This window comes from Eptatretus burgeri, chromosome 4 (assembly GCF_056783735.1).
Source record: "Eptatretus burgeri isolate ZD-2024b chromosome 4, Ebu_testis_v1, whole genome shotgun sequence".
Lineage (NCBI taxonomy): Eukaryota > Metazoa > Chordata > Myxini > Myxiniformes > Myxinidae > Eptatretus > Eptatretus burgeri.
In genome coordinates, this window is record NC_140964.1 from 127,486,400 (window position 1) to 127,512,105 (window position 25,706).

The window sequence follows — 25,706 nt, forward strand, 5'->3', positions numbered from 1 at the left end:
GCACCACTCTTTTATCTGTGTGGTGCCCATTGCTTCGTTCCCGAAGGCTTGTTGAATCTTGCTGATCGTTTCCACTTGGGAATCGTCAAGCTTTACACAAAATTTGATGCAGTAGCGTTGTTCAAGTTTTTCCGTCATTTTGTCAAAAACGAAAATCCGACGGCACTCACTTACACTTCCTCACTCATCGGCGGTCTGTCGACGACTGACAGCTTCTGCAGGTGGGAAAATATTCACGCATACGAATTAGGATCGCCTACATACGTGCACCAAACCACGCCTCCCTAACTTCATTTGTTTACGCACGAAAAATTAAGGTTGGATACTTTTTGAACACACCTCATACAGTCATGCGCCGCATTACGACGTTTCGGTCAATGACGGATCGCATATATGACGGTGGTCCCATAAGATTATAATGGAGCTGAAAAATTCCTATCGCCTAGTGATGTTGTAGCGCTTCCAGTCATATAAAAGTACAGTATAGCACATACAATTATGTACAGTACATAATTCTTGATACTGACAATAAACAACTAGTGTGGCCCCGTTATAACGGGATCGTTGAGGTCCATAAAATGTCATCATGAAAAAAGTGGGGTCGCGCTAAATCGGGATTCAAGAAAATCAGCGTTCAACCTGACCGAATGTTGACCTCACATCCGAAAACACCCCTATTTTCGCCCTATTTGACCCGTTTTTTGCACGTTTACCTTCTAGCAAGTAAATTACCTTTGAGTTAAAAAAAATTCCGCAAATAAATCGTTGTTACAGTCAAAATTAAAAGACAAATTAGTTTTTAGTAAAGCTTTTTATGTTGTTTAAACATTCGCACTGTTCCGAAAATATATCACACAACTGACAGGTGCTTGATTCTTCATTTGTAAATTATAACATCGATGCAATGATTATTTATAAAATCCAAACGCTATTTATTCACATTTCTATAATCGATGCGAGAGAAGATTGTAAGCAGCCACTAACAACACACATGGCTGTCATGAACAGCACGAAGGTAAAACTAACGCGTCTTCCGTCTATCTTGGATGCGAGTTATAATTGCCCACAGTATTCAGTACAGTAACATGCTGTACCTAGGTTTGTCGTCGTGGAGCAATAAGCTCGAGCATATAGCCGAGGTGTGTAGTAGGCTATACCATCGAGGTTTGTGTAAGTACACTCTATGATGTTCGCACAATGACGACATCGCTTAACGACGCATTTCTCAGAACGTATCCCCGTCGTTAAGTGGCCCATGACTGTGTATGTATATAGACTGAACAAAAATATAAACGCACCAACCTAAATATCTCAGTCAAGATTGCCATTATGGGAAAATGGTCAAACCGATGATATGTTTGAGCAATGGTTCCTTTGTTTTGCTCAAGACAGATGTTCCCATTGAAATTGACCACTCTGAGTGTGTGGACTCACACGTTGAGTAATCCTTCCCATGAGCACCATGGGGCTTGACAGAGTGATGGTCAGTGAGCGTGACCAGGACACAAACACTCCCTATAGCTTGCCCTATAAAAGGCCTCCCCAAAATGTGGACTGGTGCCAAATGTCAACATGCCACAGATGTCACAAATCTTGAGGGAGCGCGCCATTGGCATGCTGAATGCTGGGACGTCAGTACGGGCCGTTGCAGCACACTTCAATGTCCACCACTCCACCATTAGCCGCCTGAGAACGCGCCTCAGAGAGACTGGAAGCACCGTGAACCGCCCACATGCCCGGCGACCACGTGTGACCACCGCCGGTCAGGATAGTCACATGAGGCTGCAACATCTCCGGGATCGACTCCGACCGGCCACGAGGACTGCCGATGAGACTGTCGGGCTGCATAACAGGCGCATTTCAGCCCAGACGGTGCGTAACCGCTTGAGGGAGGCCAACCTCCGAGCCCGCCGACCACACCGGGGACTCGACCTCACTGCAGTCCGGCATCAGACCCGACTGAACTGGGCCAATGTTCACTTGCGCTGGACCCTCGCACGATGGAGGAGAGTGCTGTTCACCGATGAGTCGCGGTTCCAGCTGTATCGGGCTGATGGCAGACTCCGCGTCTGGCGTCGGGCTGGGGAGCGCTACACTGACGCCAATGTCCTTCGTCGGGTGTCACACGGTGGTGCCAGTGTTATGGTGTGGGCAGGCATATGCCATGGAGAGCGCACTCGGCTTCATTTCATTGAAGGCAACTTGAACTTGAAAGGCAACATTTCATTGAAGACAAATAAACATCATCAACTCAGTGAAAAGTGACACGTGCCACCTTCCTAGTCCCGTTTGCGGTAGAGCGATTAGAACCGCCATGTTTGGGTTATAAATAAATAAACCGCCTCCATCGTTTCGGCTCATTCTACGTTGGCGGGACTGTTCAAGTCCTGTGGACGTCACATTGGTGTCAGGGTGTTGGATGTTCGAACCCCTCTAAATTATATACCAGGAATAAAATCTCGCCACAAATTGGAATATAAAATTACTGCAGAAAAGCGCGCGAGCGCGGGAAAATTTTGGCGGGATTTTTCAAATTTAAATTAATTGGCGGCAAACAGGACTTCTGCACCATGGCGGATGTGCAGATGTTTGAGGAGGAAGGCCACGTGTCTGGCAGCGAGTCGGGGGAAGAAGGGAGAGACGGGGGTAGGGTTGGAACCTCCCCCATTCCGAGCGTGGACCGTGCTTCATTGCCCGTAACGGGGCCGGCAGCGCCGGAAACCGGTGTAATGTCGATCCAGACACTGTTGGAACGTTTAATAGGGGACATGACGGTACAAATGGCAAATCAATTCGTGACACAGAGGGCAGAAATGACGGCACAAATGGAAAATCAATTCGTGACACAGAGGGCAGAAATGACAGATCAATTGGGGGTAATGGGGGTACAGTTGGGTGCACGGATTGATTTAATGAGGGATGAATTGGGGGAAAAGATGGAGAAAATGAAAACTGAGATGCAGGAGTGTGTGGATGTTAAATTGGGGGAAATACAAAGTAAATTCGAGGATAGATTGGAGGAAACAAAGGTAGAAATTACATTGGAGGGGGAAAATATACGGAAAAAATTGGTAGATAAAATTGATGCAATGAACATTCGGGTTGATAAAGTGAATGAAAGCCTGGAACGTCATCGTGCCTGTGTGGATGCTCGTATGCAGCTGCAAGTTGAAGAGTGGGGAGAGCTGAGGAAGCAAGGGATGAATTTGGCGGAGGAGGTAAAAGGATTGGAGGCTCGTTTGGATGAACAAGATAAAATTATGAGCCAAGATGAAGTCTTGGATAAAGGCCTGGTAGAGCCGTCTTTTGTAAGTAGAGTGTCCGGGTTGGTTGAGGAGCAGCTACAAACTCGCGACGGAGCCTTGGAGGAGGTTGTGCGGGCCCAGAAGATCCTGCGGGAAGAGGTGAATCGGTCCATTCAACGTTTGGAACAGGAGGCAAAATTGACCCATGAGACCCTCACCACAAAACATCTTTGGCCACAGTGGGCTCCGAAATTGGATACGCAGCCACAAGGGTGTTTGATCCCTGGGCTGGATTCGGACAAGGGAGAAACTGAGAAGCGGGCCACCGTAAAAGTGATCTCCCTGGTAAATTTCGACGGGTCAGGGAGCGTTGAAGCTTTTCTGACGCAATTTGAGTGCATTTCCCGACTAAACGGGTGGAATGAGCGGGAACGTACAGGGAATTTGGTGGCAACGTTGCGGGGACCAGCCGCTGTGTGAGTTGTTTTAAGTTAAGAAGTGAAATGTATGGTGCACACATTGATTTTTTATTGGACATGGTGTGGTAACAGGGAAGGTCATGGTCGGTGAAGTGTTAGAAATGCAGGTGTCACATGTAAGGCCGATGGGGTGGGGGAGTCATGTGGGTTTTGTGGGTGGGGATGATGTACTTGTCCACAGGGATTGCTGAAGTTCACGGTGAGCGTGAATTGCGACCCCCTTCAAGGAGATTCACCACCTGGTGGCTAATGGTGACAGTGTCTGGAGGCAACTGGGAGAGGGTCTGGTTGGGCGACCAAGGCGGGTAGGACCTTGGCGACCCAGGAAGGCCAGAGGAGCCAATGAGACCCCTTCCAGAGTGTTGTACGGGATTAGAGCTGATGGCTACCAGGGGGGAGGGAATCAAAGGGAGCGGGGCGGAGAAACGTCCGGGTTGGACTAAAGCTTACCTGTGGGCATGGTTGCACCTGAGATGCCCCCATCATCTTGTGGTAACCCACCCCACGGCCATGACGGGATGCAGCCTGCACCATTAAAGTGAGGACCATGACCTAGAAATGTGATGATGACCATGGTGTGAGTGTTGTGAAGATGTGCGAGCCCCACTCGATCCCGCACAACTTGACATGTGCAGCAAGGGCATGATGTCCGCATAATTTTGGGGCAAGCAAATTTGAAAATTGGCTCCCCAGGTAACGCTGGGTCTATTAGCATCCACTGGGGGAGGCGGTCAAGTGTAAATATCCTGTGAATAGTGTCGTTAAGGCTTAGAGTAGGAATGTAAAGTATAAGTGTTGTGTTTTTGTGGAACCTTTCGTTTCCCCTCCCCAGATCACTGGAAGAGTGCTGGGCAAGAGCGATGATCCAGAAGATGGAGTGCAACTTCGCTCAGTGCTCTCATGTGATAAAATAAAAATAAAAAAATAAAAAAAACAAAAAAAAACGAATGATTGTTTAGGCGAGGATAAGGCCACAAGGGGGTAGTACATTAAGCAGGATAGGTAAGTTAGCTGCGACTCGCTGCCCATTGCCCCTCCTACTTTATTTCGTTAGGTTAATTAGGAGTGAGTCAGTAAGTGTTAAGGCTGGTACGGTAGCGCCTGTGATATACTTTGCAGGAGCTGCGGTACCAGAGGAGGGGGCAGTGTTACGTTTGAGGGGGGGGTATGCATTCAAAGGGTAATTAGGATGTTTAATTAGGTATGCCATGCTGTTCGAGTTTACCAGAATCTCGATGTAATAAGTAGCAATTCAGTGGTGATAAGTTGTCTAGTAAATATTCATTTCTTCAAGGGGGGAAATGATAATTGTCACGTGATTAGATAGGGACACGGGATGGGGTAAGTGTGTCTGCGTAGACCCCTTTTGGTATTCTCTGGAGACTGTCTGTGACGTCACAGGACAGTGCAGCGGATGGCTCCGCCCCGTGATCACGATTGGCAGAAGGCGACGGCGGTGGGCCAATAAACGGCTCGATTGGAAGTGACGAGGACGGGAGGATAGGAAGGTTCTGTTCGGGGTCGAAAAGGAAGAGGAAGAAGATTGGGACAAAAACGATCGTGTTTTTTTGGTGTGGAGGCTTTTGCGCGGAGAGCGTCCTTGTTGTTGTGCTGATTCGATCGTGTTCTTCATCGTGTCTTGGAGCCTTGCTGAGCCTCGTGCCTCACTTTGGTTGGCTCTGGGGTTCTGCTGACTCGGAGTACGGGGTCGAACGGCAGGCGGACCTGCCTCCCTCTCCTGCTCGCAACTTGGCGCCAGAACTGGTTCCCTGGCGGCTGTGAGCGGACTTGGGCCAAGACCAGGAGGTCGACAGCACCACGGTTTCTCCTGCCCCCCTGACGAGAGCATGGCCAGCTCGTCCGACGCCGATCCAGGGACAGTTGCGTCCACACCACGGTCCAGCCTGACCACCAGAAATAGCTACGTTTTGTGTGTGTGTGTGTGTGTGTGTGTGTGTGTGTGTGTGTGTGTGTGTGTGTGTGTGTGTGTGTGTGTGTGTGTGTGTGCTTGGCGCCTTAGAGGGTTTGAGATCTGTATATTCATTGGAATTGTCTGTTTTTCCCCACGCCCGATCCCACACCATCCCGTCGAATCGCCCCGGATCCCTTTTCTTGCCGAGTCTTGTTATTTCTGGTTAATAGTAAAAACAAATAAACATCATCAACTCAGTGAAAAGTGACTCGTGCCACCTTCCTCGTCCCGTTTGCGGTAGAGCGATTAGAACCGCCATGTTTGGGTTATAAATAAATAAACCGCCTCCATCGTTTCGGCTCATTCTACGTTGGCGGGACTGTTCAAGTCCCGTGGACGTCACAATATGTATGTATATATATATATATATATATATATATATATATATATATATATATATATATATATATATATATATATATATATATATACATACATACATACATACATACATACACACACACACACACACACACACACACACACACACACACACACACACACACACACACACACACACGTACAGGAAAGTATAAGGAAGAAGGGGTTGGCAAAAAGAAGTGGGATAGTCAGAGAGATGAAGAAAGTAGGCAGGAGTACAAGGAGTGGCGGCGAAAGGCAAAGAGAGAGGTGGCAAAGGCTAAGAAAAAGGCATATGACGAGCTGCATGAGAAGTTGGATACAAAAGAAAGGGAAAAGGATTTATACCGATTGGCAAGACAGAGGGACCGAGCTGGGAAGGATGAGCTGCAGGTTAGGGTGATAAAGGACGCAAATGGGAATGTGCTGACGAGCGAGGAGAGTGTGTTGAGAAGGTGGATGGAGTACTTTGAGGAGCTGATGAATGAAGAAAATGAAAGAGAGAAAGTTGGAAGAGGTGGAGATAGTGAATCAGGAAGTGGGGTGGATCAGTAAGGATGAAGTGAAGACTGCTATGAAGAGGATGAAGAGTGGAAAGGCGGTTGGCCCAGATGACATCCCAGTGGAGGCATGGAAGTGCTTAGGAGAGATGGCAATGGGGTTGTTAACTAGATTGTTTAATAAAATCTTGGAAAGTGAGAGAATACCGGAGGAGTGGGGATAAAGTGTACTGGTTCCGATTTTCAAGAACAAGGGTGATGTGCAGAGCTGTGGAAATTACAGAGGGATAAAGTTGTTAAGCCACACCATGAAGTTGTGGGAAAGAATAGTGGAAGCTAGGTTGAGAAGAGAGGTGACGATTTGTGAGCAGCAATATGGGTTTATACCAGGAAAGAGCACCACTGATGTGATGTTTGCTTTGAGAATGTTGATGGAGAAGTATAGGGAAGGCCAGAAGGAGTTACAATGTGTGTTTGTGGATTTAGAGAAAGCTTATGATAGGGTGCCAAGAGAGGAGTTGTGGCATTGTATGAGGAAGTTGGGAGTGGTGGAGAAGTATGTGAGGATTGTGCAGGATATGTACGAGGACAGTGTGACAGCGGTGAGGTGTGCGGTGGGAATGACGGACCGGTTTAAGGTAAAAGTGGGATTGCACCAAGGATCGACTCTGAGCCCTTTCCTGTTTGCAATGGTGATGGACAGGTTGACGGACGAGATCAGACTGGAGTCTCCATGGACTATGATGTTCGCGGATGACATCATGATATGTAGGGAGAGTAGGGAGCAGGCTGAGGCGAGCCTTGAGAGGTGGAGGTACGCACTGGAGAGAAGGGGAATGATAGTCAGTCGGAGTAAGACGGAGTACATGTGCGTAAATGAGAGGGAGGGTGGTGGTATGGTGCGGTTGCAAGGAGTTGAGGTGGGGAAGGTGAATTGGTTTAAATACTTGGGATCAACTGTCCAAAGTAACGGAGAGTGTGGGAGAGAAGTGAAAACGAGAGTGCAGGCAGGATGGAGTGGGTGGAGAAGAGTTGCAGGAGTGATTTGTGACAGAAGGGTAGCTGCAAGAGTTAAGGGGAAAGTATATAGGACGGTAGTGAGACCAGCTATGTTGTATGGTTTGGAGACGGTGGCGCTAACAAAAAGACAGGAAGCAGAGCTGGAGGTGGCAGAGTTAAAGATGCTGCGATTCTCGTTGGGAGTGACGAGGATGGACAGAATAAGGAATGAGTATATTAGAGGGACTGTGCAGGTTGGACGGTTTGGAGACAAAGTGAGAGAGGCGATATTGAGATGGTTTGGACATGTGCACAGGATGGAAGCGGAGTATATCGGGAGAAGGATGCTGAAGATGGAGCCGCCAGGCAGGAGAAGAGGAAGGCCAAAGAAGAGGTTCATGGATACGGTGAGGGTGGACATGCGGGTGGTTGGAGTGTCAATGGAAGTTGTGGAGGATAGAGCGAAATGGAGATGGTTGATCCGCTGTGGCGACCCCTAACGGGAGCAGCCGAAAGAAGAAGAAGAAGATATATATATATATATATATATATATATATATATATATATATATATATATGTATATGTATGTATGTATATGTATATATATATATATATATATATATATATATATATATATATATATATATATATATATATATATATATATATATATATATATATATATATATATATAGATATTATACACACATATATATATATAAACAAACATTTACTTGAATACACACAAATTTCCACGAAAGAATCATACAATCGGACCTGGTAAATGTCCTGCATACATATTGTTGCAGGCCGGCGGGGTCGGGTGAGAAGACCACTTGGTGGGGGAAGCAACATCGATTCCCACCAGACTCCCCGGAATTGTAGGCCGTCGCTCACAGATAAATCCGTGACGCGGCGGGTCGCTTAACCGACCGTGGACGCCAATAACTCAACCATGTGACCGAGGGTCCTCCCGCTTATGGAATAGGGTTACCTAATTAACCACACTGTTTAACCACCGGGGAACCACGCCCTCTGTACGCCTTGTCCGAATCGGATCACTACCGGATCAGATGCAGCCGAGCGACACTGCCAAGGATGTACTGGCTAGAAGGAACGGACCGTTGGGAATAAAGACCCGGTTAAGCCTGGATTCGAACAATGCTGGACCAATGAGGGAAAAGACAAAGACGAGCTGGGAACATTTCTACAACAATTATTTATTTACAGCAAGTGAGGAAAAACATGTGGCACAACAAAGGTTTATTGGGGAGGTAATGCAGGGAAAGAGGAGAGGGGTGAGGGGTGCGACGATTATACAAGCAACTTCGCAAAGCAGACAGTGCAGACTTGACGGGAGATTATTCACAGTAATAATAACAACAATAAAAGATCTTCTACAGGCTTACTTGAGACAGGCGCCAGCACACTCAGACACACACACACACACACACACACACACACACACACACACACACACACACACACACACACACACACACAGAAAGAAGAAACCCCAATTAAAAAGGACTTTTGCAGCCAGGGAGGGAGGGGGTTGAGGTTATAGTTCTCGGTACCTGGGTGTTTCAGGGGAGGGATGCTCCGTGGTGTGGCTCCCGACAATAGCCACGTCGCTCTGGCCAAAGCCACATGTGTGAAGATCGTGTTCCGAACAGGAGCTTGAATGGAGAAGGGAGGAGTCCAGAGGGCAAGGGTGGAGCAGTAGGCGGGACCAGGCAGGAGGCGGTCCGTCGAGAAGCAGGAAGCGAGGTCATGTGAGCGGAAACGAGGAACAGGAGGGCCGTCGAGGCGAGACGTGGGTGGAGTCGAGGACAGGAGACACAGCGTGAAACACACACACTCACATAACAGCCACACAGAGGACTTCTCCGTGTTTTATAGAGCCCAGAGCTCGGAGGAGGGGCCATGCCAAATCTGACATCATCGCCTGGGTCGGCGTTCTGACTGGCCCCTCCCCCCTACCCCCCCCACATGGTCCGCCATCCTGGGCCGGGCTTCGGCCAGACGCCGGTATAGCTCATCCACCTGGGTGCAAAAGCGTATGTGACACACCGCACATGTCTGGCCTCGGGTAGACGGTGGTGCAGCCCGCCCACCTTACTGCGTGACTCGTGGTAAGCGAAACGAGGGGGCAAGCGAGGCAGAAGGCACAGTGGATCGTCACGCTACATGCTGTGGTAGACGAGACGAGGGGCAAGCAGGCAGAAGGCACCGTGGATCGTCACGCTGTGGTACGTGAGACAAGGGGCAAGCAAGCAGAAGGCACCGTGGATCGTCATGCTGTGGTAAGCGAGACGAGGGGGCAAGTGAGGCAGATTTACCTCAGGAGTGAAAAGAGGAAGAGTGGGAAGTGGAATGGAGGGGAAAATTATTTAATAAACCTAACTAGTAGCCCATCGCAAGGCACTCCCTGGTGTCCCGCTAGACAAAAGGTAGGGAACTAACTACACATACACTAATGGGATAACTATCTTGGGACACTTATCTGTTGTATGCTTGCGGTTCCAAGAACCGCAACAATATGTCTGCATTGGAAAGGCAAAGTGTCTCAACGGTTTGAAAACCTGATCAAACAGTCAGTGTCCCAGTCTTACTCTGCTGTTCAATCACGAGTGATTTTTCACTCACCGCCGGTTGCTTCTGTCAGTCCAAAAAGATGTTCTGCCCGCCTCTCATATAAGTAAGATTATTTACGAAGTTCAGTGCCAGTTTGATGCTTGGTACGTGGGCCGCACATCTTTGAGATTGAAGGATCGCATTGAACAACACGTCCCTTTGTGGATCAGACGGGGTCAGTCAACCGAAAAGAGACAACCAACTCGGGCTTGTAAGAATGTACATAGAAAGACAACTATTCCCTGTGCCTCTGCAATTGGTTACCATTTACTGAATAATCCTCAGTGTGCAGAGCAATATCGTATCGGATGGTTTAAAATCTTGAGTAGAGGATGCATTTTAGCTTACTTTCGTGCAATGCAGGCCACATTCATCAGGTCGACCAATCCTATTCTTTGTATACAGAAATCATTTGTCCAAACTTTATATCTATTTTGACTATGATGGCCTGACTGTGTGACAACTGTACCACAGTCAACGTTGAGTCGTCATAAAAACCACCCCCTCCCCCAACTAGCCTTCAGCTAATTAGCATTACATTTCCACCAGTACTTTGGTGATTCATCTCTGCCTCATCATTATTCATGATGGTTAATTTCCACCTACTCATTATTAATGATGCTCTGTGGTTCCACCAATCAGGTAAACCCACCCTTTCTTTCTCTCAACCAATCAACGTTGAGGACATTACATTGTAACTTTATAAACAAGAGTTTGGTGCTTCTTCATCTGATTGCGGTTTGATCCTGAGGAGTGCAAGTCGAAAAGCTTTGATAATGTCTATTTAAATGAAATGCATATTAAAATTTTGTTGTACTAAATTGGTGAATATGTGAAATTAGTTTCCATCAGCTTGTTCCCTTGCTTGAAAGTCAAGAAGTGGGTTTGGAATGGTGCCAAGGAAGCAACTTTCAACAGAACACCGTGTGAAGATTCAAACCATGAAGAAAATAGCAGAAAAGACGAAGATGTTTTTCATTGGTGTGAGGTCATTGGTGTGACTGTCTGGGGTTGTAGCTCAGCTTTTGGTGTCGGGAAACTTATATTAAAATCAATGGGACACAAACGAAAGAGTACAAGCAGATACTGCAGCACCAGGCATTTCCTGGTTTAAATCATTTACTCAGAAGAGGATTCATTTTCTCACAAAATAATGATCCAAAACACACTTCCAATATAGTAAAACAGTATTTGGTGAACAGTGTTACAGTTGGTGTGCTCCAGGTGTTAGAATGTCCACCCCAGAGTGTGGACATGAGTCCCATAGTGGCAAAATGGGATTAACTGGAAACAAAGAAGAACAATAGGACTAACATATTGTTTGCCCAACTAACCTTATAGAACTGTGGAATGTACTGCAGGATATTTGGCACAATATTCCAGTAAGAATGCTTCAGTCATATACTGTACAGGAAGCGTGGGTAAATGAGTGATAGCACTCAAGAAGGCAAAGGGCCGACACACAAAGTAGTGACTGACACTATAAAATGACACTGTTTTTGTTTTTTAGTGAAGCAGTTCACTTCACGCACATTTATAAATGCTGTTAATTTACAATGATAAACATATCTGACTGTCATCACTGATAACTTGTTGAATCCTGACTATAATTCACAGACCGGTGTTTGTGTGTTGGTTTGTCGCACTACTCCTCCTACAGTTCTGGACTGATTACATTCAGACTTGCTACATAGGATCAGCATGACCCAAATTAATGTATCGGGATGTTTTTATCTTTGCCAGTGGTTTTGAAGGGGGAGGGGCAGAGTTTGCAATTAAATGTCCAGTATTCCTGTCCCCACGTTGTTCAGTGCAGTGAAGTGTTTTGAATTATAAGCAACAGGTATGTTTTTGCTTCATGCACGCAACCCAGGTTATAATTTTTTTTTGCTGATATACCACCCAAATAAAGGGATGCATCAGAAGAATGTGTTGCATGCTTGGAACAAGATTTCCCGTTCATGTTTTTGCTCTTCCTGGAGTCGCTCTATCGGGATGAATTTATTGAGGTAAGATTTGCGGATTGTAGTAAAGGGTTCACAGTTCTCCTCCTCGTCTTCCCTGTGTTAGTGGTGAGGTCCAATGGCACCAAGCTTCTGCCCTGCCTTAACACGATACTCCTCCACTTCCCTCTGTCGTCAGCCAACTATCTCCATGACTGTCCACCCACTCCCACAATCCTCCCATCTCAACAGCGTTCTACCTCTTTCCCCTACCTTGCCCCATGAACCTATCCGCTCTCTGCCGTTCTCTTTCTTCCTCCATCCGCACCAAGTGCCCCGTCAGTCTCGGCCAGCAATTCACCAATCTCCCCGTTGTGGAGGAAATAATTATCTTCATGCATTCTAAATTGTAATTGTGCTGGTGTTTTAAAAAATATAAATGTATGCTATAAGTCAAATGCTTCAACTGTGTTCCTTCCCTTTGGCCAAGAGTCTTTTGCCCTAAATGTTGATTTAAAAAAATGTCTTGTTGTGGAGAGGTGTGACCTGGGCTGATAACAGTGCTTCTCACCTAGAAGCCACGTATGCAGTTACAGTTAACAACCCCCTCCACTCTCCCATGAAAGTATAAATGCCTTGAAATGTAATCTTGTTTTAGTGCAAGCACGTGTGATGTATTAGTCCATGAGCTAGACAAGATATTGGTACCACCTGGGGGGAGTAAACGCCACTATGATTTTCTGAAAGTACTCGGTATATAGTTTCAGAAAATCCAATAAGCCAAGGCTGGATCCACAGCTTAATTGTAAAAATCGGCCTTTGAATGTTGGCATGTGCGTTCGAATTTGAGGACAAAATTTTGGGGTAGGGGAAATCAAAAATGCAATATGTCAATAAGTAGAAGGAATAATTAAAGAAATGACCACTCATATTTTTGATAATCAAAAGTTATACTTATAATTATTTTTATGGAAATTAGGTCATCTCAAGGTCACCAGAGGTCAAAAGTCCATTTTTTTTGGTGGGTGCCTAAAATCTGGATACCCATTTAAGAAATTACCATAAAAATATCCAAACATGGTATTTCCTGATTCAAAATGGGTCTTATTATAGCTGAAGGAGCTCAAAACCATTTAAAGGAAACAATATGAGGTTATACCTATCAACTGAGGTAGGACGTGGAATAATTGCGGACATATATATCAAAAGATGAAAATATTTGCGATTTGGGATGGGGAAAATGCAAAATGCAATAACACTACTATTATATAGAATTATTAGCCAAATGACCACTTGTCTTGCTAATAATTGTGGATTCTGCTGCACAAATAATGTTTTATGCAAATTAGGTCATTACCAAGGTCACCAGAGGTCAAAAGGTCATCATTGTGGCGGGTACCTAAAATATGGATACCCATTCAAGAAATCACCGTAAAAATAACAAACATGGAATTTAGTGAGTCAAAACTGACCACTTATTCTGTTGTGTAAATAGTTCTATCACTTGGAATGTATCTTATGCTCATAATACTTTTATCAAGGTCATCAGAGGTCAAAATGTTATAGTCTTGGGATTACCGTGAACCTAGCCATTGAGCGTTTTCCACATGTTCTGTAAACCACAAATCACAAAATTGACAAGCGAAACGTTTTATTCCTGGGACAGTAAGTCAGGCCAACATATTGTTACGGTCGTGGAAATTCGCAGAACACCATAAAGGTCCTTGGTTCAGTTATATCGCTAAGTGTGTGTTCAGTTAGATTTCCCCACGTTGTTGAATGGGTTTTATTCGTGTGGACAGGGCTGTGATCTTTGGGTTAGCCGTTATTCTTTGCTATCGTTATTTTGGATCAACCGCTTCACACAACCACCCTGCAAGGGACAAAGAACTACCGCGGCGGCACGCGTCCCTAATTTGGCGGGAAAATGCTTCCTTCTGGAAGTTTCCCGCATGTTCTGGAAGGAGGGCGGGGTGAGAGCGGAGGGTGGAGCGTGGGGAATAAAAAGGGCACACGGAGCGTTCGCTCTCTCTCTCTGGAGTTGCTGCTGGGGTTGCTGTCGTTGCTGGTGTGGTTGCTGCTGCTGGACGCAGCGTAAGGAGCTGTGCTGCTGCTGCCGGAGCTGCGTGGAGATCTGGGCTCGTGTCCGAGTCGGGAGCTTGGACCAGTCAGTCGGTGGAGGTCCGGACGTCACGAAGGAGACGCGGGCTGGAGGCGCCGCCCTGCTGTCACGCGAACCTGCGCGTTCATGTGGGGAGAGCCGGAGAGAGCTTGCCTGCCACGCGGAAGGCCCGAGCTCAACCGCGGCTACGCTAGCTGCCGTGGGGACGGGACGTCGCGACTCGCCCCATCAAGGCACCACGAGGGTGCACGTAACTGGCAACGGTCTCGTGGGGCCCTTTCGGTCACCAAAGCCCCACGTTATAAAGGCCCACGGGCCCAGTCTGACTCCCTTGTCCGTGAGGGGGTCTTTCTTGCTTTTCTTTTGAGTGAATGTTGTGGCGCCGAGTCTTTCAAGTCGAACTGTTGTTAAGTGACTTTACATAATTGCTTATAAATGGTCGTAGCACCTTTTGCTTTGCTTTTGTTCTGTATACGTGCATGTTAGTGTTTTGCATTCCTGACTGCATAGGTGCTTGTATAATAAATGTATCCGTGTATAATAAATGTGCTTGTTTAAATGTAACCCGTTCGTCGTGTCATTTTCCCCCATTGAAGTGCCATATTGTTTTTTGGAATACTAGTTGGTTTTTGAATACCGATAATAGAATCGGGTCCGGTGAGGTCTGGCGATAATACCCGCTCGGTTATCCCAGAATGGAACGAACCGCTGAAGCGGTTCATGTCCAAACAGGCCTGTGCCGAGGTACGGTCCCTCAGTAGGTTACCCGCGCGAATACTTAGGTATATCGATATTCGGCGATTGACCCTGTTGCGCGCGGGTAGAATACGGACTGGGCCGTGGTGTGCGTTGACGGCACACCCGTGACTGGTTCTCGGCGTTGTTCCGGGAAGTCACGACTGAATTGCTCGTCCGGTGGGCGTGCGGCTGCCATTGGCTAAAGCGGCCATTCGCACGCTGGGCGGGCGCGAGATTCGTAACAATATGTACAACATTTATTTTAACCCCAACCTATGAAAAAAGTGCATATTACGAGACTCGCAACTTTCACACATGTACAAAAATATAAGTTGAAAACAGTGCAATTGCAAGTCAAGGAGCAGGCGACTCACTTGTTACTGAGAAGAATGTAACACCTGAAACTTGTGATTAATCACTATCGCTTGCATCGTCATCGTCATCATCGTCACTTTCATCATCTCTACCTTCGATATCTTCCGAAGTCACCAACTCATCCTCAGTGCCTTTCTGATTTGAACAAGCGGTCAATATGCACATATATGTACATTGCAGCGTATTTTGAAGGCAAGTGCAGGTTTTCTCAATGCACTCTTTCGAGCAAGTGCAGGAGAGAAGTTCCATAACAGCTTCTGGGGCAGGTGGTGCGTCACTCTAATCAATGACCAGATCTTCAGTTTCAATCTTCCATCCATTTCCAATAGGTGGGGGAATCTCCGAGAGTGCCTCCAAGCTCTTTTCCATATTGCGCACTGATAATTTAATTCGCCCTCTTACAGTGGTTTAGTAAGGACGTTGAACATGGGGGAAGCTGCCATGATTCTGCCTCACCTCTCCGGGCACAAAACAGATTGAAACGTAGTTCATTGATACTTCTCGCTTTGGAGTCTGAGCAGTATATCTGGCAAGTAAGGGCTTCAAGACTGTTGAAGAGGTCGGTGGACAAATACCAATTGGAACCTAGGCGTTTCAACGTTTCTTGATGTTCCTCAGTTTTGCGGACTAGTTTTACAGTGGAAAGCTTGCCTTTGCCAGCAAATGCACGAACCAAATCACACCCTGTGAAAGCGTGAAGTCCCAGAAGTGTGTCACACATATCATGACCAATTATGGTTGCAACTTTCTGAATGTCAGTGTACTGGATGCGCGTTTTTGTGCCACTTTTCATATAGATTGGACATGCTACACATAAAACGAACACTTCTGTGTCCTCAGACATGATCACGACTTCAGAAAAAACAGATTTTGCACAATGCGCAGCATGCAACAGCATCCTTGTGTCTGCTTCTTCCTGACTAGACCTAAGGCATTCAACATCACTAACCAAGTTCACTGATAGCTTCTGACACCTTTCCCCAACTGTAACAAACATTTCTTTATTTGTTAGCTTCTCCCATTGGTCTGTGCTGCTCCATTCATTTGCAAGGAATTCAATGAGTTGGTTCTTGTTTTCGGACGTACGAAGGAACTTTCTCCACTGTTTTATCCTGTGTCCTTGGGCAATAGCCTTGAATGTTGTCCCGCTGGCAGACCCCCGATTAACTCGCTCTCCATCTTTTATCGATTGGTCCCGATAAACGTCAAACACAACGTCAACACGTCTTGAGACTGAACCTTCCGTCAGCACCATCCTGTGCAACATCTGAGATAACTCAGCAAATGTCATATCATCTGCATTCATCTTCTGCACTAGGGCCATTCCATCAATTATGCAAGCAGAATTTCTGTCAATTGACTCTATAGGCTGCAAATCCTTCTTCAAACTATCCATCAATGAAGACTTTTTTGTTTTTCTCAGTGTGCCCTCTGGTGTGGCAATTGCCCATGGTATTGGCCCTAATTGATGTGCCAAAACATCCTTCATACTCAGATGTCTAGTCTGTGCAATCGGGATCATTTTGGCAAACAGATCATGGTCAGCTTTGAGAATAATCTGTCGTCCAGCAACCTGGTATTTCTTCTTTACAATCATGTCACTGAATGTCTTAAGCTTTTGCTTTTTTATGGGCACAAAAAAAACTTTGTCTTTGCAGGTTCACATTCTATTCGGTCTTCTCGGAATTCCTTGGAGGCCTTTTCACCTTTCGCCTTAGCTTCCAACAGGTCCTTTGTGATGTTTTCTGGAGCAGCCATCCCAGTGGAAATACTAACAAGATCTGAGGTCTCAGTGCTGAAGGGATTGATCCAGTTATTCTGCAGCATGTCAATCAAGGACAATACATCTTTTTCATCCTTCTTTATGCTGGATTTGCTAAGATCTGGATGACCAGTGTTCGACGTGAAGTTGCGTGTTCCAGTGACGTCCCTGAGCATGTGTAAAAATAAACTACGATATTCTGCAGTGAGGTCGTGTCTGCTAACTGCCCCCAGTTTAAGGCTGAACCCTTTCATTCCTCCTGGCATCTGGGTGTCTTTGTTGACGGTTTCTTCAATCGTCTGGTCCACGGGTATCCTCCCAAATGGATTCCTCGGCCCCAGTTGAACAGAAAAACCACCATGTTGAAGAAACCCATGAGCTTCAGGATGCGCAGTTTTTAGATGCGACATTTCAGCGTAGTAATGGGAAAGATATCTTGCATAATTGGTGTTGTCATATGCAAATACCCAGGGTATCATATTCCTGCAATCTGCAAGATTTAGACTGGAGACTGAGAAATGTACATTGTAATACATGTACATGAACATGTACAATGTACATGGATGTGTTCTTGACCTTGGAAGTAGGCCCTAATCTCAACTGCGTTGACATTTCTACATCTATTTCACCAGGTTAACTCATTTACCTTGACTACATCCTCCGAATAATGCCAGCAATCATTGCTTTCGTGTCTTGTACAACAGAAATGATTTAATCATTGCTTTACATTACAATGACAGGTGCCAAAAGTCAAAATGTCAAGTGGTTTCTTTTGCTAATGAGCTAGAAAACAAAAGTACCAATTAATTCACTTAGAAACCTGTAGATGGAGTTGGCAACAAAAGCAAAAACAAAAAAACAAACCTGACTGAAACTGGTCCTACTAGCAAATTATACATGTATTTTGAGCAATGACCTATGATGACCTGCGACACATGCTGTATGCAAAAGTGACCTCTGGTGACCTTGGTAATGACCTAATTTGCATAAAACATTGTTTGTGCAACAGAAGCCACAATAATCAGCAAAATAAAAGGTCTTTTGGATCATAATTCTATATATAGTAGAGTTATTGCATTTTTCATTTTCCCCACACCAAATCACACATTTTTTCCTCTTTTGAAATTTATGTCCGCAATTATTCCATGTCCTATCTCTGTTGATAGGGATAACCTCATTTTGTTTTCTTTAAATGGTTTTGAGCTCCTTCACCTATAATAAGACTGATTTTGAATCAGGAAATACCATGTTTGGATGTTTTTATGGTGATTTCTTAAATGGGTATCCAGATTTTAGGCACCCGCCAAAAATGATGACCTTTTGACCTCTGGTGACCTTGAGAATGACCTAATTTGCATAAAACTAATTTTTAATTAAAAACATTTGATTAGCAAAAATATGAGTGGTAATTTGTTAAATTATTCCTTCTACTTATTGAGCTAGAATTTCCCCGAATTTTTGATTTCCCCGACCCCAAAATTTTGACTTCAATTGTCAACAAATTCGAACGCACACGCCTGCGTTCAAAGGCCGATTTTTCCAATTAAGCTGTGGATCCAGCCTTACCTTGGCTTATGGGATTTTCTGAAACTATAGAACATGTAATTTCAGAAAATCATAGTGGCCTTTATTCCTCCCCAGGTGGTACCAATTCATTAAATGTTGGGGTCTAGCTCATGGACTATATGGCATCTCAGTGGCTTGTACTCCTTGGGACTGACCAAGTACCAAGTAATAATAAAACTCTCTGATGTAATGTACTTAAGCTGTGGAAAGTGAATTAATCAGGTTGGTTTAATGGTTAACTAAAAAGTAAGATAAATAAAATAGAACCAAATAATATTGCAACAAATGGGGGTTCTGTTTGTTCATTGTGTGAAGTGTACGAGGGATAAATTTAAAACCGAATCGGCTAGACGTTAAGCCCTGCAAGTTAAATAAGATTCCACAATCAACCAGCAAGAATTCCACAATGATCACTACGAGGGTCAGGTCAAAAATCCACATCAGTTGGTGCCGGCGACCGGAAGTGCTTAGTCTGCTGGAGGCAGTGCCTAGAGGAACGATAAGTGCTTGAGCAGAGGTAAGCGGAGAGCGTTCCTCGAGGGTGAGCTGTCTTAGCGGGTAACGCATTCTCGAACAAAGAAAAGTACATTGTCAGATAATTTTATTGATAGAAAGAAGAGGTAATGGAGAGAGTCCGTTTTAAAGTAAACGATAAGTGTATATATAGTTGTTTTAGAAAAGTGCTGGAGGAGAAGAGGAGTCAGATGATGGCATAGTGCAAGGAGAGGCTCGACGAGGAGCCAGAGGAGTAATTAAATGGGCATGACGAAGCAACATGCCACAGTACCGCGCAGAGGACGCGCCGGCTGAAAGTGGCCGAGATAGGGTTAGAAAGGATAATGGTTAAGTGAAAAATAGATGAGTTATAAGAGTTACCCGTTTGTTCATTGAACTCACTGGAAGTTTGTTTGCAGTGAGGTTGTTATATTGTATTGTGTGGAGGTTTTACGGATTTGTAAATGCAATGATTTGCACGAAACGGTTTGTAGGGTGCATGAGACGATTGACCGGCTGGGTGCGTGGCTGGTGATTTGCATTGAGATGCATGTGTTGCTGAGTGAGTGAAAAATGAAACTTGTGCGAGTCCAATAGATTTCACTGCAATGAAACGTGCTCAATTGTGACTTGGCTTTGAAACTGGTTTGAGAGGTGTGCGAGTATGTGTGAACTCGATAGGTAATTAGAATCACACGTGGTGGTCAGGATGGCAGAGTGCTGTGTCTCAGCGAGGCAATTCGATCGAGCACGTAAGAGGGTTGCAGGTTGCAGATTCGTCACGGGTCACGTGACGCCGCGGGTTTTTGCAGACAAAAGCCTGAGAATTGTCCCATTGGTGGACAACATATCGTGAGGGTCTACGAGATGAATGATAACACTTTAGAAGGTTTAAGAACGTCCTTCACGGGTTTCTGTAAAAATTCCGATGAAAAATGAATATTTTAAGGTTTTGTAAAAATATTTGTCACGTGATCGCACGCGATCACAAGCGAGTCTATGAGACGCAATGCTCGTGAGTGTGCGTGTTGAAGCCATGACAGAGTTATGCCAAACTGGGGGTTTTGCCTGTCTTAGAGGTTTTTTTCTTCCCACCGGATGTGGAGAGAACTTCCTGTTCCTTGTTGCTTGGTGTTTGTGGTGCACCCTCTCTACTGAATCTGTTTAAAGTGAAGTCCATTTAGGAAAAAAGTGTGAAAGTTTTATTTAAAAGCCATAGGAATTTTGGATAAATTGTGAAATAACAATTGTGAATGTGGGATATATTCGGAGGGTGAAGTCTTGGGAGGTGAGTCCTCACTGGCTTTGTGAGGAAATTGTAATTACTCAAACCCGGCAGGTTTGAGAGCTGGGCAAGCTGTGTGGACGTGTCAGAAATGTTTCGAAGATTTTGATCTGAGTTGTAACCATTGAACTTAAAAGATGCGATTTAAATGTAGAAACGTGATTTTGAATGATTTTTAAAAATGATTTGATGATGTTTAGCACGTGGGGCGATTCACAGATAATAGATGATGCCCTCGGATGGACGTTGAACTCGGCGTATGGTTTTTATTCATCTGTGAATGTTAAAGTTGCCTGAACTAGTGCTGGGAAGGCAATGGCAAACAACCCAGTGTAACCCTTTGATCAATTCAGGCAGGTAAATTAATAAGATTTAATTGGGTAGACGATGAAGATTTTATTTTTTGATTTATTGATTTTAAAAGAAAATATTTTATTGTTTAGACCAAGGAGCTGTTTAAGAGAGATTGGATGTTTTATTAGTCTGAAGTTTAAGATGCCCCCAAGACTGTGATAAAGTTTGGGAAGGTTCTAGCTACATGTGTGGACGGAGTGTTTGAGCTGCAATTTCAATGATATTCGCGTGATGACAAATTTGACAATTTTGGTCAACTGTTTAAACTATATTTCATTGTTTTGATAAAGGAAATGGATTAGTATATTGAGAAGGTCAGAGGAAGTGATAGATGGTTTGTGTATGCGAGTTGGAAAATGGAGGCATATTGCTGTTTTGGTGAATGAGAGAAGTGGATAGATGGAAAATGTCAGAGATTTAAAATGTCGATGGAATTCAGAGTGGTGATAATAGAGATTGGTTAAACATTATTTTTGAGATATTTTAGTTCCATTTCAACATGAAAGAAATGGATGCTCACCAGGTTAATGAAACTGTGTTAGCCTTTGGTGTTGTTTGAACTGTTTGGAGAAATTTTGTAACAACGTTATCAAAGTTCTTGTTTCAAAATGGACGCTCTGCAGCCAAAGTGTGATCTGCAGCTCGGTAACTCGATGTCAGGATGGCCGAGCGGAGTGGAACTCCCATCCTGGGGGGGTTGCACACTGTTTTGTTTTTGCATAAACATGGGGAACAATAAGCAAATGGAGGTTGTGTGGTAACTGTGTTAGTTACTTTCAGACTAAGCTCATAAAAAACCTTGTTAATCTATTAATTGGGGATAGGGAAAAGTAACTGAGAATTGAATCAAGATAATAAAATGGCAGTTGCTCTGGAACTATTTGTGAATGAAACTGTAAATTGTTTCGCAGATGTGAATGTTAAAATGGTAACTGTGCAAAATCGAATCGATTTTGATTCGGTTCTTGAAGAAATAGATAACTTTCATATTTTGGTATAGATGATGGAATATTTTTGTGAAAAGAATTATTGATTGCAAATTGGAACCCTGATAAAGACTGTTTGCTTTTACATGGATATAGCAAATGAGATGAATGTTTTGAATATACATACAAATGAGATTTCTGCATATTTGAGCATGTTGTTTTGGGAAAAAAATAATAACAAGGAAAGGAATAAAATATTGATATGACATATAATGCAAGTTGAATGCTTCTGTAAGAACCTTTGTCAGTCTTGTGGAAATACATGAACCCATGACGTTTACATGATGACATGTTTAATCGATGCTTAACTTTGATTTTGTTTGTTTCGTAGTGCTGAGTGCAGTTAAACCATGCAATGTACGATTTCGTCTAAATGAAGCTTTGAAAGAACTTCCACCAAAAGATTGGACGATGGGGAGAACCCAGATTTGGGTGATTGGGCATTCAACACGTTATCATGAAACTACCCCCTTCCTGAGGAGATGAGATGAGCAATGGGAAAAAAAGAAAGACAAGAAAAACCCACTGAGGAGAGGTTGAGCAAAGTCTTAACGTCGCCGTTGTGTGGTGCCTGCCTGGAGGAATGTCTGCTCTGCAAATACATCATGAACTTGCAGCGGTTGCTTCAATGCATGACGAAGGCCTGGAGGTCCACACGGCGAGTCCTCTGCAACATGTGTTCAATGATGCAAATGGGGGCTCGTGCTGCTACCGCGATTCGACTGCATCTAACATGCACAGCTCGCTTGGTGAATCAAACCTGATTGCACAAACTGCTGCTGCGAGGCCCCAGGCTCTGTTGGGGCTGGATCTCTGTTCACCTCTCGAGTCCTTTTCGTCTCCTTCAACCCAGTGTCAGGCCCATGCTCGTACTTGCCAACGTCTACCTTCTCCTCAGCTCAAGAAGTGCTTCGACTGTGTTTCCCCTTGGGTGCTCTATCTACACCCTGACCTGTTTATCTTCTGACTTCAGGTAGCATGTTTTCAATGTGTGACACATGCTGATGAACAGGCCATAAATTAAATGGAAACGCACTCACTTTTCTGATAAGAGCACTCGCTGCCATTGTTGATTGAACTTGAGTGATGAATATCTTTTCTCCTTCAGGAACGGGATATGGTAATCATGTGTAATATAATTATTCAAATTTTCCTTAGAAGGAAAAAACGGGGGACTGTGGAGGAAATAATTATCTTAATGTATTCTAAATTGTAATTGCGCTGGTGTTTCAAAAAATATAAATGTATGCTATAAGTCAACTGTGTTCCTTCCCTTTGGCCAAGAGTCTTTTGCCCTAAATGTTGATAAAAATGTGTTGTTGTGGAGCGGTGTGACCTGGGCTGATAACAGTGCTTCTCACCTTGAAGCCACGTATGCAGTTAGAGTTAACAACCCCCTCCACTCTTCCATGAAAGTATAAATGCCTTGAAATGTGATCTTGTTTCAGTGCAAGCACGTGTGATGTATGGCATCTCAGTGGCTTGTACTCCTTGGGACTGACCAAGTACCAAGTAATAACAATAAAACTCTCTGATGTAATGTACTTAAGCTGTGGAAAGTGAATTAATCGGGTTGGTTTAATGGTTAACTAAAAAGTAAGATAAATAAAATAGAACCAAATAATATTGCAACAAATGGGGGTTCTGTTTGTTCATTGTGTGAAGTGTACGAGGGATACATTTAAAACCAAATCGGCTCGACGTTAAGCCCTGCAAGTTAAATAAGATTCCACAATCAACCAGCAATAATTCTACAACGATCACTACGAGGGTCAGGTGAAAAATCCACATTACCGTCAAGCTCATTGGCATACCAATCTTCTCTCTCAGTTCATCCATCCTCCTTCTACCCACTCTCTTCACTCACACAATCCTCCTGACCCTGTTGTTCTCGCAAATCTGCATCCTCTGTCAGTGCTACCGTTTCCAGACCGTAAAGGTAGGCTGGCGTCAATGCGCTCAAATAATAGCAGGTTGGTGAACCATTTTCCACGTTTATTCACTTAATTAACATGGGCCGTCAACACAACCACCCCCTCAAACCCTCCAGCATCATCATCATCATCTCATCTTTGCTGTTGCCATCAAATTATTGGATCAAGTTTACGATCATTATTATTAAAGGTAAATTTCATCTTCTTCATAACTCGTATTCATCAAAATAGCACAAAAACAATGCACAAACCTGTCAAGTAAGGGTACCATTTGGCAAAAAGGGGTGACAAATTTTTAAGTTGAAGTCCCTAACCCCATTTTTCCCATTACCACTTAAGGTTGCGCATCGCAGATTTGCAGTTCACAGGGATTTTCAAGAACGCAGCCCGCCCCCCCCCCCACCGTGAATGGCAAGCCCCCCCCCCCTCCACAGAATATGGAGTAAATTCTGAGCTTCTGAATTCCAAGTGATCAAAATGAAATAGGCCTGCTATTTGTTTATGCTACGTGTTTGTCTTGTATAATGTAAACAAACAAACTTTGTCACACTAATTTCACAACATACATCAGGGGATCCCCTTCATGATCTTACAATAATGTTTCCCCAATACTGGACCATAATTCAATATTTCTCCTCCATCCATCCATTCATTGGGACCATACTCTGTGGAGACCATTGGTGCTGCCTAAGCAGTCTCCTTGGCTATTGGGCACAATCCTGGAGAGGTAACCACTCCGACACAGGATACCAGCGAGCTGACACTCATTTTGCCGACCTCAGAAGGATGACAGACGAGTCAACCCCACCGGGTGTCAATTCAACGGCCCGACAGGGGTTGAACTCAAGACCCCAGGATCTTAAGCCAGCCACCTTAGCCATTGAGCCAACACCTGGCCTGTAATTTTTGTTAAACAATGATCCCAGTTTGGACCAACTCATGTGATACGCCGACATGAAATATCGACCAATGAAAGGCAACGACTTATTTTGGGAAAAAATGAAAAGGAACAATTTGCAGTGTTTGAGAAGTACACGAATGTGTACGAATCCGATATCAAACCCCATTTTATAAAGGTTATCATACTTGGCCACATGGTATTTATTGATGGATATATATGTTAATGAGGGACCTCTAACTATGATTGGTGAGGACACCAGATCGAGTCCCATTTCAGCTATTGCTGCACAATCTGGCACCAACAAATGACATCTTCCACAAGGACACGTCGTCTTCGTTCCACCAATCACAAGCAGGAAGCATCACCATTTTATTTATTTTTTATTTTTGATGATGTCTCCTGGTTGTGATAAAATAGGTTCACAACTTTTTTTGGATACAAACATAAAATTGAGGCATTCAGCCTTCTCACGACCGGAGTCGGCCGTGGTGCCATTTGAAAAGAGGGAAAGGGATGGAAGGGGAGCATGCACCAGAGACGGACTTAACAAGGCACCGCCAGGTTTTAGTGGAGGGAGACGAGTTTGAAAGTTCAATCTTCAGGATTATCAATTTGAGCCAGAGAAAGAGGATCACCTCTTCAAGGATCATGGTAGTTCTGAAAATTCTCCGGCAATTGACTATCGGACGGAAAGGAAGTCGTGAGGTGTTGCGAGCCGCGAGTGCAGCTTGGTGGTCCGAATAACTGTCGCTGTGATCCTCTTGCAAGAGTGGCCATGCAGTCGGCGTTAAATTCACACCTTTCACAACGCAGCCATCGACAGCTTTGAGACTACGAGTAATGTTAAATGATCCCTGACCGTGTTCATTCGTGGACGTCGAAGTTTTGAGCACCCACAAATATATTATATATATATATATATATATATATATATATATATATATATATATATATATATATATATATATATTGATTTCTTCAAAATGCCAACAGGATCGTTACCTGTCCTGGCAAACCTCTTCGGCGATTTGGTGTTTTCCGAATCATTTTCC

General features: G+C 44.5%; 1 protein-coding gene across 4 annotated transcripts in view; it reads right to left on the reverse strand.

Annotated features, from left to right (window-relative positions):
- The window catches only part of LOC147029069 (actin-like protein 6A), a 181,069-nt gene that overhangs the window by 33,410 nt on the left and 121,953 nt on the right, over window positions 1-25,706 (reverse strand). The window lies entirely within an intron of this gene.